We start from the raw sequence: 15,691 nt of genomic DNA on the forward strand, positions 1-15,691 counted from the left end.
GATTTAGTGTTGCTTGAGAGATATCCTTGGTTTGGTTTTCTTTCTGATTTGGAGCTTGCTTCTTTTGCCATTTCATGTTTTCTTGTTCTTGTTGCTTAGCTGCTTTTTCTTCCCTTTCAATTGCCAATTGTTCTTGTCTGTTTTCATATTCCTCTTGTTGTTGACTAAAAGATGTGTTTTCTAGTAAAGTGACTTGTCCATACCCTAAACCTGTTTTGTCTATGATCTATTGAGTATGAGGCTGAATAGGTTCTAAGATACCTTCTTTTCTTTTTCCTATAGGACCTGTTCTAGTGTATCCCATCCTTCGAAGAATGTTGAATCCTTTTCCATATTTTTCTGTAGGTATTCTGACATTATTGACCTTTTTTTGAACTTCTTCATCTTTGTATAGCCACTATAGCACATCTTTATCTTCTGTCTCCTCTAATAAGGTCCCAACACTAATGAATGCTCCATCAAATATTGACAGATGTTTCACAATTGGTTGTTGTTTAGAGTTTGATGGTTTTCTGAAGGATTTAGGAGAGAGTGGTAATTGTGATATTGAGTATTATCCATTCCCTCAATCTCTTAGCTACATTTGTTTTTCCATACTTGACAAAAAAGAGGCAAATGATTTTTCCTTGGATTGTGTGTTCGAAGGTGTTGCCTCCCTATTATGTGGAAAAATTACTTCTTGAGCCATTTTTAGGTTGCTGCAGTATTGAAAAGGATTCGAATATGCAAAGATTGTTATTTCTTGTCCCTTGTATGGAAATTTGACACACTGATGATATGTTGATGGTATAACTTGTACGTCATGTATCCATGGTCTCTCTAGGAGTACATTATATGATAAGTCCAAGTCTAGAACTTGGCATGCTGTGTCTTTTTGTAGAGGTCCCTCTCTGATGGGTACTATCACAATTCCATTGGAGGAATGTTCTTCTTCATCATAGGCTTTCATAGTGATTCTTTTCCATACATCAACTGCATCTTCTGAATATCCTAAGGCACGAACAAGACTTAATGAACAAATATTTAGACCAGCTCCACTATCTATTAGAACATGCTTAACTCATGTTTTTTGAATGAGGATTTCAATGTGTAAGGGAGCATTATGGGGATGTTTCAAGGACATGTCATCTTCTTCAGTGAATGACAAGAAATGTAGGGTTGTGAGGTGTCCCACCATGGTCTGTGATTGGTCGATATCAAGGTCCTTGGATACGGTTGTATCTACTAATGCTCATTCAATAATTTCCTTGTGTGTCAGTGAAAGTTTTAAAAGTTCCAAGATGGAGATTTGTGCGGGCGTTTTTTGTAGTTGCTCCACTAGATTGTATTGTTTTGTTGTAGTGGATGATGCATTCGTTATAGGACCTGGCAAAACAACTTTGGCTTTGCTTCTTGTTATAGCATGAGCATGTTCTTGATTTTGTTTTTCTTTAACTACAATCACATTCACCACATTGTCGTATGTATGAGCATAGTTTACTTTTTCTTTACCCTTACCATTATTTGTTGTTGATGATTCACCTCTCTCATAGTTTGGAAGCGGAGTTTTAAAAGTTGTATGAGATTCATTTTTTGTATGTCCATCCATAGTTATTACTCCATTATCAATCAAGTCTTGTATGACATTTTTCAACTTTTGATAATTATCTGTGAGATGTCCCTTGTTTTGATGGAAATCACAATACTGATTATCATTCCACCAAGGTGGTTTTATTTGAGGTTCCTAGTTCCTTTCTTCTAGTAAATAAATTAATTTTTTTGTGATAAGCATTTTTAATGCTGGCCCCAGAGGTTCACCAATGTTTGTAAATTGTCTTTGAAAGAAAGTTTTGATAGTTTCTCTTTGGTGATTGTTGTTTTGTTGAGCCACTGCTGAGTGAGTAGATAAATTAAAAACCGGTTGTTTTGGTTTCACATTGTTGTTATCTACTATTCCATTGTCGACTATATTTTGATTTCTATTCCAAAACTTTGGCTTATCATTGTGATTGTTGTTATTGTTGTTGTTAGGAGGATGGACTCCTTCTTTGTATATTTTCAATTCACCTTTCTTTATCATGGCTTCTTCCATTTTGATTCCATTATCAAACATTTTTCCAAAACTTTAATTTCCTTGCATTTTTAAGTAATAACTCATTTGAACATTTAAGTTGTTAATGAATATGTTCATACTCTGGAACTGTATGAGGATACCTTGAAGCTAACCATCTCCATCATTGTAAAAATGTCATAAAAGGTTCTCCACTCTTTTATTTGGCATTACATATGTCTCGCATTGTTACTTCATGTTGTATGTTGTAAGAGTATTGTGAAACAAACTTATCCACCAATTTTGAAAATGATCTGATTCCAGATGGAAGTTTGGAGAACCACTCCATAGCTAATCCAGTTAAGCTTTTTGGAAATAGTCTCATTAAGTATGTATCCTCATGTGCAAACTCCATACTCATTGTGCAAAATTCTCATATATGATCTTGAGGGTCAGTGCTTCCATCATATTTTTCATATCTAGGAGTTTTAAAACCTATAGGAAATGGTATCATGTTTAGATTTCTATCGAATGGATAAGGACAGATTTCTTGAAGTGAATATCATCTAACATTTCCTCTTTGCATATCCTAAATTTGTGTTTGCATTGTTTGTAGTTGTTGTGTGAGAGTTATGATAGGATTATCAACATGATTTATTGTCGCATAGCCTTGATTTTGCATTCTAGGAGGATCTTGATCTCTTCTTGGTTCATCTCTACATCTTCTTATATCTTCATTGGATTGAATGTTATTCAAAATTTCTACTTCATCTCTTTTGAGTATGTAAGTCTCTTCATTGGGTCTGATGTTACATGGAATTGACATGTCATTCATTTTGAGACCAAAGATATCTTCATATTGTTCATTATTAGGACTAGGATCACTTTTCTTTTGTGTTAATTTGTTTACATCAAAATCTTGGGGGAGTGTAGCACCAGATTTGGCTAACATTAGAAAATATTTTTCTTTTTCTTCCTCCAACAATTTTTGCATAAATTTATTGAATTGAGGATCCTTTTTTATGTCTTTGATGTTATGTTCTGTTATTTCTCCTTCAACTTGTCTTTCATCTTCATGTTCCATGATTATATTTGTTTCCAATGTTTTGATTTCACTCTCTATGATTTTTCGTCTCTGGTCTCTAGTTAGAACAGGCATACATGTGTGTTAGATATTGTGCTAGAATTTGATTGTCCAGAAGTTGTTTTGATAAGTGATCAATTGTCAAAGTAAATACACTAGAATGATATGACACAAAAAGATGATCCAAGTGTTTAAAGGTTTGCAAGTTTTTTGATCTTCGATTTAGGATTGTAATGATGATGATTTGATAAGAACCAAGTCCAGTAGGAATGATATATCCTACGATGTGGGATAAGATTATCCTGACCAAATGTTTCAGTTTCATGATAAAGGATGATTGATCCTGATGAGAAACTATGTTTGAGTGATCGGTTTATCAAAAAGGGTGATAATGCACTTTGAGGTGTTTAGATCTTGAACTTGTTGAGGGTGAGCACTTGAAAGTCTTGAGGTGTTTATCTTCTAGAGTCTGATTTTGATGGATGATAACTTGACCAAGCGAACCAAGGAGACAATTTAAGCATAGAATGACAAATAACAAATGTTTATAATTACTACAAATTGATCAAGTAGAATGATAGACTTGAAAAAGTCATGTGAAGAGACAGCTCTGGATTGATAAAAATAGAGACTCGTATGACAATAATTCATGAACCATATGACAAAAGATACAGAACCAAATGACAAATTAGAAGTTTCCCTTGAAAAAGTAGGATCTTGTATGACAAAACTTTGTGAACCACACAACAAAACAAATTTTTCATACGACAAAGAACCTGACTTGTACAATAGAGAACGGAGCAGAGATAAAAAGTGTTTGTTTTTGCCGGATTTGATTAGTGAATTTTGGTATTTTTTGTTTATGTTTCCAACTTTTGATGTCTAATTTTTCAATTTGAGGATGAATACACAACAAACACATGATGTGATAAATGACTCTAAGCATGCTAAACCCTAAGGAAGTTGGCCAAGAATGAAAACCTTTTCTTGCTGACTTAGGTACACACCCAATAGCTAATCAGAATATGGCCGCTGAGTCTCATGCAATGGATTCTCAATGTCATATTATCTGACTCCAAACACTAATGGGGGCATGATATGGCAAGTGTCTTGGGAGAGTTACTATCTCTCTTGCACAAAGATTATCACCCTTTCATAGGTGAATCAGGTAGCTTCTAATTTAACCAAAACTAGTAAGGGACCTGTTCAGCACGTTGAGGTATAATACTCAATTAAGAGGTCTCCCAGCCTTGAAAACCAAGGTTTGATGTACCTGAAGGTATGAAGGAGAGCTATTCCCGAGCACTACCACTGGCTTGATTTTCATCAAATCATGTTTATTTTATAGTGGGTTGGATTACTTGGTGTTAGCCATTCCCACTTAGGTCATTCCCCTCACACTGGTCGTAATGGCTTTAAGAGTTTTTAAGCTCCTTGGGAGGGCAGGCCTGCTAGAGAAATGCACTAATGAAAGAAAAAGATGATTCTAGCTTTCTAATCACTTAAGAAAGGTGAGAGCATACTCTCTTATCATCAAAAACACATAAGACATGATTGTTCATTTTTTTTAGCCCAAATTGAAGTGTGCCTAGAAAACTTAATTGAATACACAAAGTTTAGTTGAATTCATAGGCAACCTGCAATAAATCCGTTAGTAGTCATGATTTGTGTTTTAAATTTTGTCTTTGACAAGCGTATCTTCGTAAATCATCCTGCAGAAAAGAGTTAGGCTGCCAAAAATCTCATAAACATATCAGGGTTAGCATTAGTAAAGCTCGGATTAAAACCAAAAAACCCTAATCATATGCAGTCTATCAAAAATTATAGAGATAGAGACTCATACAACACAATTTACCATCTCATACGACACAACTTTAGATTTCGCACAGGAACCAAAATGGACTCGTACAACATGAAATTAGCTCTTGTACGACAATGAAAATGAGTTCGTATGACACATGATTTACTAGTCAGAAACTTGTATGACATGAATTTAGACCTCATACAACAAGGATAATGAGCTCGTACGACATAGGATGAGGTTTCGTACCAGACTAAAAGGTAGTTTGTACGAGTTGGAAAATCAACTCGTATGACATTCTGATTCTATCCTGATAGAGATGGATGTTTGTTGAAGCTTGAGAGGCCAAAAATGATGATTTTGGCCCCATGGTGGGCACCAAAATGTCATGGATTGTGAAGTGTACCTGTACCTACAAACACAAAAAACTCAATAGATCATTACAAGCATGGTTAATGAATTTAAATCAAAGAAAGATAAAACCATAACTAATTGATCTATTGCCTCCTAGTAAATGTGAGTATGAATTTTGCTCTCAGATCTTGTTATGCAAATTCCAGTGACTTGACTACACTTAGATGGAGGATTTGAATGATGAAGGTGCATGATCTAGCAATGATAGCATGATTAAGCTATACAATTTCATGATTATTCTAGAAAATAAGCTAAAATGAAGGTGCAATTAAGCTAAAATTGAACATGACAACATTGCTAAAATGATAAACTAGAAGCTAGATGCCTATAGTAACAATGCATAAGATGAAAATGAGATGGGATCCTTTGTGCTCCAAAATGAGGTCTATTTATAGGATTTCCAAGGCTAGGGGTGAGGTGGTAGGAATCAACGATCAAGATTGATCTAATGATATCAATGGTTAAATTAGAGAAGGTTGGCAAAGGGGGTTGGATTAAAGGGAACATCTGTCATCTCTATGGTGACAAGTGTCAAGAGGCTTCTAGAAGAGGTTGGATGAAAGGGAACACTTAGTGACAAGTGTCATAAAGCTTCTAGAAGAGGTTGGATGAAAGGGAACATGTGGGTAAATGGATTGGGTTAGGTGGTTAAAAGTTAGGAGAATTTGAATTTAAAAATTCAAATAATAAGAAAAGACTAATTAATTTCAACAACTCATAATTGATTTGTTTTAATTAATTATAGGATTGGAAGAAATGATTTTGATGGGGAAGAATTAATTAATCAAAGTGGATTATTGAAATGAACCTATTAAATAAATCCTTAGATTTATTAATAAGTAGATGAAAAAGGGGGATTTAATCAAATTGTTGATGAATTCAATTAAATTGGGGAGGAGGATTAATTAAATAATTTCTTGTTCAATTAATTATCTTCATACCATTTTTAGGTGTATACAGGATTAACACTTGTTTCCTTCTTGCAGATTTAAGTGATTAGATGGACCCAAGTTCCAACAAGAGAGGCAAAGACATTGACTGATTCCCTGCAACCATGAAGTACCATTACTAGGGGCAAGTTTATGTTTCAAAATTAGATGACCACATCAAATGGGCTACATATATCGAGATCAGACACATTGAGATTGAAGACATTAAGACTCAGCTGGATAAACCAAGGTTGGAAACCTAGTGAGAAGGATAAAGAGATTAGGCCTAGTGGAGGCTACCATCTTCTCGTATTCGGTACAGGCTCCAGAGTTAATTATGACAATCGCTCAATTCTATGACCCTGATACCACAAAATTCTCAGATGCACAAGGTAAAATGGTAATAGATTTGTCCCCAGATATGCTGGGATTTGTGTTTTGTATCCCCACGAGAGATGAGATATTCCTCTCAATTGAAGAGGAAGCCCTAAGTGTATGGAATGATAATGTGACCTAAAACAAGAGGCACATGAATGAAAATTGGTAGAAGAGGAGAGGAAAACAAGTTTTAAGGCCATAGAAATACTGAGGGCAGACTTCAAAGAGCCTCAGAGAGACCCAATCATCATGTTGAGCAAGGCCTTTGGCAAACTTGACTACAAACACCTTCACCCCTGGATGTTTCAATTCATTACCACCATCCTCATAGGGAAACAATACTTTGATTGGGCCCAAATCCTTTCTAACAATATATGCAGATAGATGAAGGAGGTCCACCAGACCAAGAAGTTATTTTTCACCTCCTATGTCATCTGGGTGGTTGCAAGAGCGGGTAAATTTCCAGGGCTATAGGTGGAAGGTCTAGGAATATTATACCCAACTCCCCTGTACTAAAGAAAAGGCACACTTTGAAAGGATTAATGATGCCTTACTCTTCCCCATAACCATTAAGTTAACTGGAGACACAGGATACAAGATTAGCCTGGAGGCCATGGCCATCATCCAAGAATGGGTGTGTTGGTTTATTCAAAACCAATGCTCCACCTACATAAGGGTCAATGGGTTTATAGGTAACCCAATGCTATTGCCAAGGTATTGCAATGATAAAATCATCTTGTTAGAGTATGTTAGGTAGCTGCTATCCCTTCAATCCCTCCTGTCATCCAAACATAAAACAAGGATTTATTTTTTAGTGTCCATTGGGTATTTCTCTTGTTTAAAGATATAGGTAGCAAAGATGGTGGCACAAGAGCTCCAAGATTTGAACTTAAAGGAGTTTGATTATGGTAGGGAATTTTATTATCCCTATGGGAAACTAAAGAAAACTATGCCTAAAGCATATGAGGGACATAAGCCTAGATTGGAGGATTTTGGGGAAAACCTCCAGGATAGTTTTGAAGTGAGGGAGAAGAATTACAATGGATGGTCTTTACCCCAAATAAGGGATTTTAAAATTGAAACTAATCTCCCTAAAGACCTGAGGGATGATGGAGACTTGCTTGATGTTGCATACAAAGAGAAAGAAATTGATAAAAATGCTCTCCCTTATAAGATGGTCTGCGCATGAAGATCTTAGTATAGACAAAGTCTCCCAAGCGGTCATTAATACGACTAAATAGTGGATCAGTATAAGGGTTAGTCCAAGTGCTTCAAAGGGGAAGCAGAAAGAGTCCATCTCAGGGGTGCCCCAATCAAGGGGTTATAAGGACTATGCTCGAAAGAATACATCCACTGGCCCTGATGAAGCAGTTAGGCCCGAAGATAGCACCGATGATTTGATGAAAAAGCTTCATGTACAAATAAGAAAATTTGTATTATTGAAGAAGGCTACAGACCTTGGAGTAACAGATGGATTAGGAGTTGTGCCACTCTCTGAAATTCTTCCACCAAGTATAGCTATAAGACATACTACAGGAGAAGGTACTCAGGAGAAAGAAGAAGAAACATAAATAGATGAAGATGTGCCCACTCAGCCTCCTCCAGTAGCTACAACATAGGTCCCAATTACCAATGCTCCTAAGCCACCACTGGTTGATGCAACCATAGTACCACCTAGGACATAGGAATTTAGGCCTACCATAGAAACTGCAAGTGACCATAATATTGAGACTGTTTTAGATCAGGAAGAAGAATAGGGATAAGAACAACAACTAATGGGAGGGGAGAAAGAACGAAATGAGGTGGTATATTTATTGAATGAAATATTAGTCTTAACCCCTCAAGACCAAGAAGACCTACTTAAGGATATAGTTGTTAGGAAAGGTACAACATAAATAGATAAGGAGGGGAGGACATTTGGAGAAGAGGTCAGTGATAAGTTGGGAGAGTTGCACAAGCAACCGCAGTTGAATGTTAATATTTCTCTCCAAACTAATCTGGCCCACCAAGTTGCTTCACCTCAAGATCCTAAACTGATAGAAGTAGAAGAGAGGGATGAAGCAAAAGAATAGGTAGGCATCCTTTTTTTAACTACTGACATACTATCACATCAAGGTGACGAGGATAAAGATATACCATAATGGCTCAAATGCACTTTTGAGAAGAAGAAAAGGAAAGTAGAGCTACCTAAAGTTACACTACAACAAGTAATCATGGAGGAACCTATAAAGGTAAAGAAACCTAAGATTGTCCATCATCTATTGAGAACAGGTTCTAGTGAAGTGGTTGTAGATGTGGCATTTCCACTTCACACAAAGGGTCAATCCTCCCCAAAATACCAAGTATCTCAATTAAAATTGGGCAAGCAAATAAAGTGGGGAGAGTTGGATACTTTGGAACTTGCCACTAGTGTCGTCAAGGGACAAATAGAGAAAGAACATACCTCCCACATAGAGCTTAAAACACATCTAAAGAAGTACAAATAGTTGTTGATAGAGATGGGCAAGCCATTAGATACTTGTAGTAATGATAATCTACCATCAACCTCATCACTCCCAGAGGGAGAGGTAAAAGCGTTAATGGAGGTAAGACAGGCAGCTGCTACAACAAAGTCATGGGCCCAAATAAATGCCTCAAAAATTAGATTATTTTTGTAGAATACTATGAAGGAGTATAAGGAGGTGGTAGAGGTGGGAGGAGAATTATCTTCTTCTTCTCAGCAATGGGAGAAAAAGCTCAAAATGTTTAGTAAACAATTTTGGATTTTGAATAAAGTTTTGTATTTAGGAGAGGAGGTAATAATGGAGGAGGACCTTTTGGGTGGTGATAGTTGTAAGAACTTGCAGTCTTATGCATACATTTTGGAACTGAAGATCAAGATGCTTTAGTAGTATGTGAAGAATGTGGCAGACATCAGAGTTCCTCTCCTCAAGGTAATTTTGAAATATGAGGATTTTGTAAAGCACCTACTCAGAGTTTTTGGATTATGAATAATGTATACAGGGGTCATAGAGGAAGAGAAAGTATTGAATCAATGGGATGCATATGAGGCCCAACATTTGCAACCTCCAGCTTAGTTTGATGTCACGCTGATGGAAAAATACACATACTTGATCACCCAATGTCAAGAGGCAGCAAAAACAATAGGGGAATTGGAAAAGAAAAGAGAGAAGGCAGTGGAAATTTTGAAAAACTATAAATTTATAATCAAGCATGTTGTTGATATTCCCACTGAAGAAGTTACATGTATTATTAATAATTATGAATCTTATAAAAAGAAGTAGAAGATGAACCTACAGTTGCTAAAGATAGAAGGATTTATGAGAAGAGATTTTGCATGACTTCCCCACTAGCACTATGATGGCAGTTCCAACTCCTGCTCTAGTTTTGAACAAAATTTTGCATGACTATGAAAGCATTGGCTCATACAATATGCTCTTCATAGTGCTCACTAAACCTCTATTTCATAGTAGTTAACTAGAGTCTCGATGTAGAAACTTGCAAGTTAACTGCGACTCCTAGTTTTGAGTTCTTAATTTAGATTAGATTTATTTCCTAGAAAGTAGGGTAGAAAACTCTATAAATTGAGAAGTTTGATTCATTTGTAAGCATCCATAAATTGATGATTTGAGGCCCACTTAGAAATTTTAGATTATTTTGTAGATTGCTATGAACTTGAGTTATTTTTGTTACACATTCTTTGAAGTTAATACAAGAAGAAGCTTGTAGATTGCCTGATCTACACATATATTCTACGAAGTTATTTGTGATCCAATAATGTCTATTATTTGGAATTAGCAACATGGTTTGATCTTCTTTTTATTGCTTTATGAATCATAGGCATGTAAGTGGTGTATGAGAATTATTATGGTAGATGATATTATTGGTGATTTTATTTCTATGAGTCTGTGAAGTTGCTAACTTTGCAGGTTTACTGGAGGTCCATTGTTGAATGCTAATTTGAATAATATCTGATAATTTTTGGATTATAGGGAATTGATTGGTATCTTGTTAAGTTGTTATTGAATTGGTTTCATTATTGTTTTAATGTTTCCTTATCTTTCGCAATTTTATTTTTCAGAGAATCTTAAATCATAAAAATACAAGAAAAAGAGGAAGTTAAGTCATTAACGATCAACGGGATTTAGTTTCAACCAGCAGGCCCCCTTAACAGGTACAACCACATCAACCATTGGGCTTCTGACCCGACTATAGATACCTTGGAGTAGTTAGTTTTCCTAAACTTATTGCTTTTGAGGAGAGGTGATGAGTGTTGACATTGGCTACCTGAGTGTTGGTGAGTGTGTCAAAATAGTCATCAAAACCACACAAGGCCCCTTACAACACATGTGCACCCCTTGGGACCTATTAAGACCACATAAGACCAAATGGTGTCGCAACGGATCTTTTGTGGTCCTAAGGGGTCATGCATGTGTTCTAACACATGGGTGACCCCTTAGGACCACAGAAGGCCCCTTATGACACATGTGCACCCCTTAGGACCTATTAGGACCACATAATACCAAATTGTGCTACAAGGGGTCACGCATGTGTTCATCGAGCAAACGTTCTAGAGTCTAGCATGTGCACAATGGAGGTGTTAGAGACCCTGAGGTATGTTTATCTACAACCATGTTCAAGTAGATTCGATTTGATCTTTAAAATAAATTTTATATATATATATATATTAACAAAACCTAATAATGAATGTTTAAATAATGTACATGTGAGTTCATGTGTAATTTATATTACAGGCGCAGGGGGTGATGTTTGAGGATTTGCACATTGCCACTGGCTCTGTTCATCAGGAGACACAGGTATACATTATAACTTTAAATTAATTCAATCTTAAATATTTAAGTTCTATATTTAAAGGGTTAGGTTCCAAGTTATAAATATGTGTGTATGTATATCTAACAAAATTTCAACATTGCAGGATGCACCACTATTATGTAGGTTGGGCTCCTCATCACATAGACATCCTAGAATCCTGGATGCACATGGTGGTGATGTTAGAGACCCTTCAGAGGTATGTTTGTCTGCACATATGCTCTTAATATATGTTACTTAAAAAAATTCACTCTAGTATTCAAATTAAATGTTTTTAATATAAGATTTTATGCATGCACACTCTATTGCAAGCGCATGGGGCAATCTTTGAGTATTTGCACATTGCCACTGGCCTTATTCATGAGGAGACATAGGTATACATTATAACTTTAAATTAATTGTTTCTTTTAAATATTTAAGTTCTATATTTAAAGGGTTAGGTTGCAAGTTATAAATATATGTGTATGTATATCTAACAAAATTTCAACAATGCAGGATGCACCACTATCACATAGATTTAGCTCCTCATCACATAGACATCCTAGAATCCTACATGTACATAGTGGTGATGTTAGAGACTCTTTAGAGGTATGTTTTTCTACATGCAAATGCTCTTAATCTATGTTACTTAAAAAAAATTATTCTAGTACATGAATTAAATGTTTAATGCATGATTTTATGCATACTTACTCTATTGCAGGCGCATGGATCGGGACATGGTTCAGGACAGGACCCTGAGTGACCCATTGTTTATATATATGTGCATGTGCATACATTTTCTAGACATTTCATATTTGTACATGTGTAATAGACATTTCATACATGCGCACTATACACATTTCATATGCATATGTGTACTAAATATTTATTTTCCATATTTCATGTGTGTGTGTGTGTACTAGACATTTAATACATGTGTACATGCGATAGATAGACATATATGTGTATGTGTTAGATAGATCTATATTTCATACTACTTTGCACGTTTATATATATATATATACATTACATTTTTGAAAGTTAAGTGTTTAAATGATAGAATCTCAAAGTCATTTGAATTTAGTTAAGTGTTCTAGTTAATTGTATGTGTATGTGAAAGTTAAATGTTTATGTATATTTTAGTTGTTCAATGTTAAGAAAATTTAGGCGTTAAAATTTAATTTATTTATTCATCTTAGTTAAGTGTTTATGTACATGTTTAATGAATGAACTTAAAAAATTTAATGAACTTATATCCATGACACAAATATCCCCTTAAATCCCCTTAAGACCACTTAAAACACCTTAGGACAACATAATTAGATGAATCCAAACAACATAATTAAATGAAATAATATATGTGTAAATATAAATTAAATCAATGTACATAGATGAATAAAACGAATCCATGCATGTGTAAAAATATAAAAAAATCAATGATGCAAATATCTCCTTAAATCCCCTTAAGACCACTTAAAACATCTTAAGGCAACATAATTAGTTGTTCATTTTAGTTAAGTCCCCTTAAATCCCCTTAAGCATTCAAATTTAGTTGTTAAAATTTAATTTAGTTGTTAATTTGAGTTAAGTGTTTATGTATGTTTAATGAACTTATATCTATATATTTAAATTTAATGAACTTATATCCATGATGCAAATATCCCCTTAAATCCCCTTAAGATCACTTAAAACACCTTACAACAACAAAATTAAATGAATCCATACAAAATAATTAAATGAAACCATACATGTGTAAATATAAATTAAAATGAATACATAGATGAATAAAACGAATGCATGCATGTGTAAAAATATAAATGAATCCATGACACAAATATCCCCTTAAGACCCCTTCAGACAACATATATATATAGATGATCTCTTGGATCATGCATATCTATAAATGAATCGATACATGTATACATACATTTAAAGATGATTTAATAGGCGATTAACACATTGAAAATTCAAGCTACCTATGTAACTATATATACATGCATAACTATATACACAACATAATTAAATGAATACATAGATGAATAAAATGAATCCATGCATGTGTACAAATATAAATTAATCCATACATGTGTTTAAATGACCCCTTAAGACAACATGTAATGAAATGAATCCATACACAAAAATAAAATTAAAAATTAAAATCAATATGTATACATGTTCAATGCATAGACACAAAATATTTAATTTAAGAATAAAACATGTAAAATCAACGTACAAAACATAAAATAAATGCATTAACAAAACTAAATTTCCACAAGTTATCCAAATTGCTACACATGTCTAGAAATATCTAAATATATATGAGTTTATCAAAATAAGACCTATCTAATATAATTTACTTGTTCAAACATGACAAGTGAACATAAAGCTCATGGTACATATAATTTGGATCCTCCCTATCTTTTATAATTTTTATAAAATTGTCATGATCTTCAATAGGCAACCTCCACTTTTGGTTTCCATGCCCTCTTTTTGGCAATGTCTCCAACTACAATCTTTTCACTATTACTAAGTGACTGTAGTGTAGAAATTTTTGGCCAGGCATATAATCAATGAATGTTACACCATTTGTATCTATCTTTATTTGTTGATAATAAGTGCCTTCAAAAACAACTAAACCAGTGGGATATTGTTGCCCATTACCATCACTAACTGATTTCAATAAATTGCACTCTAGTTGTGTGCATCTCAGTAGATAATAATCTACAATTTCATTATTGTCAGGATCAATAATCATTGCAAAAATATCACCTATGAAAATAGACCACATGTATATATATTTCAAGCAATATTAGTTCATTATACATTTTTAAATTAATTTTGAACAATATTAAATTAAATAAGAATTTAAAAAATTGTACATGTACACATATAATTTACAAAATATGCATGCACGCACCTTTAACAACTAAATCAGAAACACATTCATAATCAACTGAATATAGAGGATCATGAATATCAATAATGTCACTATCTTTGTAAGGAGGCATTGTGTAAAATTCTTTCATTTCCCATTGCAAAACATATCCAATAGCAATGTTTTGACAATGAGTATCTTTGTTGTTCGCAATGAAATCAACACAAAAGCATGATTTTCCTCTTCAAGAATAACACGAGGCTTGCTAAATCTCGTAGTCATTACTTGATGAAAAATTCTAATAGCATTAATTGATTGACAATTATAAGGATTTGATCGATCAATATCTGATAATACAAATTATTTAGTCAATTTTAGTTCATTTCACACATATGCATGTATATATATATACACACAAATTTTAAAAATAAATCAAGAACACTTGAATGTTTAAGAATATATATATATATATATTTGATCGATAAAAGGCCGAGGCCAAAGAATTTTATTAATTTAAAAAATGGTTACATTTACATTTACACCTCCATTCAGTGTGGGCACTGGTAGGAAAGAATGGAGGGAAGAAAACCTCCGGTCTAGCCCAGATCCCTCAAGGATCAGAAAAAATTAAGATTTGAGTTACAAAATGGAGATAAAAGATCACAAAGGGATCTTGTCCAAAATAATGAAGATTGTATGTATAAATCCTCTGTGTAAAGTTGAGCAGCAGATTGCCCATCTCTTGGGGTGATCCTGCTACTTGTGGGCAACAATTCTTGCTATTCCTGAAACACAGGGTTAAGCATGCTCTGCTCCCTATGCTGCACAAAATCTTGAAAAATCTCTCACCAGAATGTTAGGAAAAGGAAAACCAAACAAAGGTTAGCTTATACAATATATCATACCTGCCTATATGGTCACCCTGTTAGGATACACAACTCAAGATATTAGTCTCAAAAAATCTCCAGAAACATAATGCAAGGAGTGATTACCCATCGGAGATCATAAACTCAATAAACATTAACGAGGCAAATTCCATAAATATTCCTGCAAAGAGATCGTGGGGAGCTACCATCTTAAAGAATTTGATTCAAGAGCCTTCCACGCCCTAATTGAGTGTCATGGGAAAGCTTTAGATGAGATAAAATTTTATCAGATCGAACCTCATTCTAATAATATAATGCTGGAGATTATTGGGAAGAAAGAGGAGTATTGACATATGCATCTGAGTCTGATTTAACTTAAGACTGAGAGAAAAGGCAGGAAATTAGAAAACTATATATGAATATGTATATATATATATATATATATGTGAATATATATATATATATGCAAATATATATATATATACATATATATATGTATATATACA

The sequence above is a fragment of the Cryptomeria japonica genome, chromosome 7, assembly GCF_030272615.1.
Source record: "Cryptomeria japonica chromosome 7, Sugi_1.0, whole genome shotgun sequence".
Classification (NCBI taxonomy): Eukaryota; Viridiplantae; Streptophyta; class Pinopsida; order Cupressales; family Cupressaceae; genus Cryptomeria; species Cryptomeria japonica.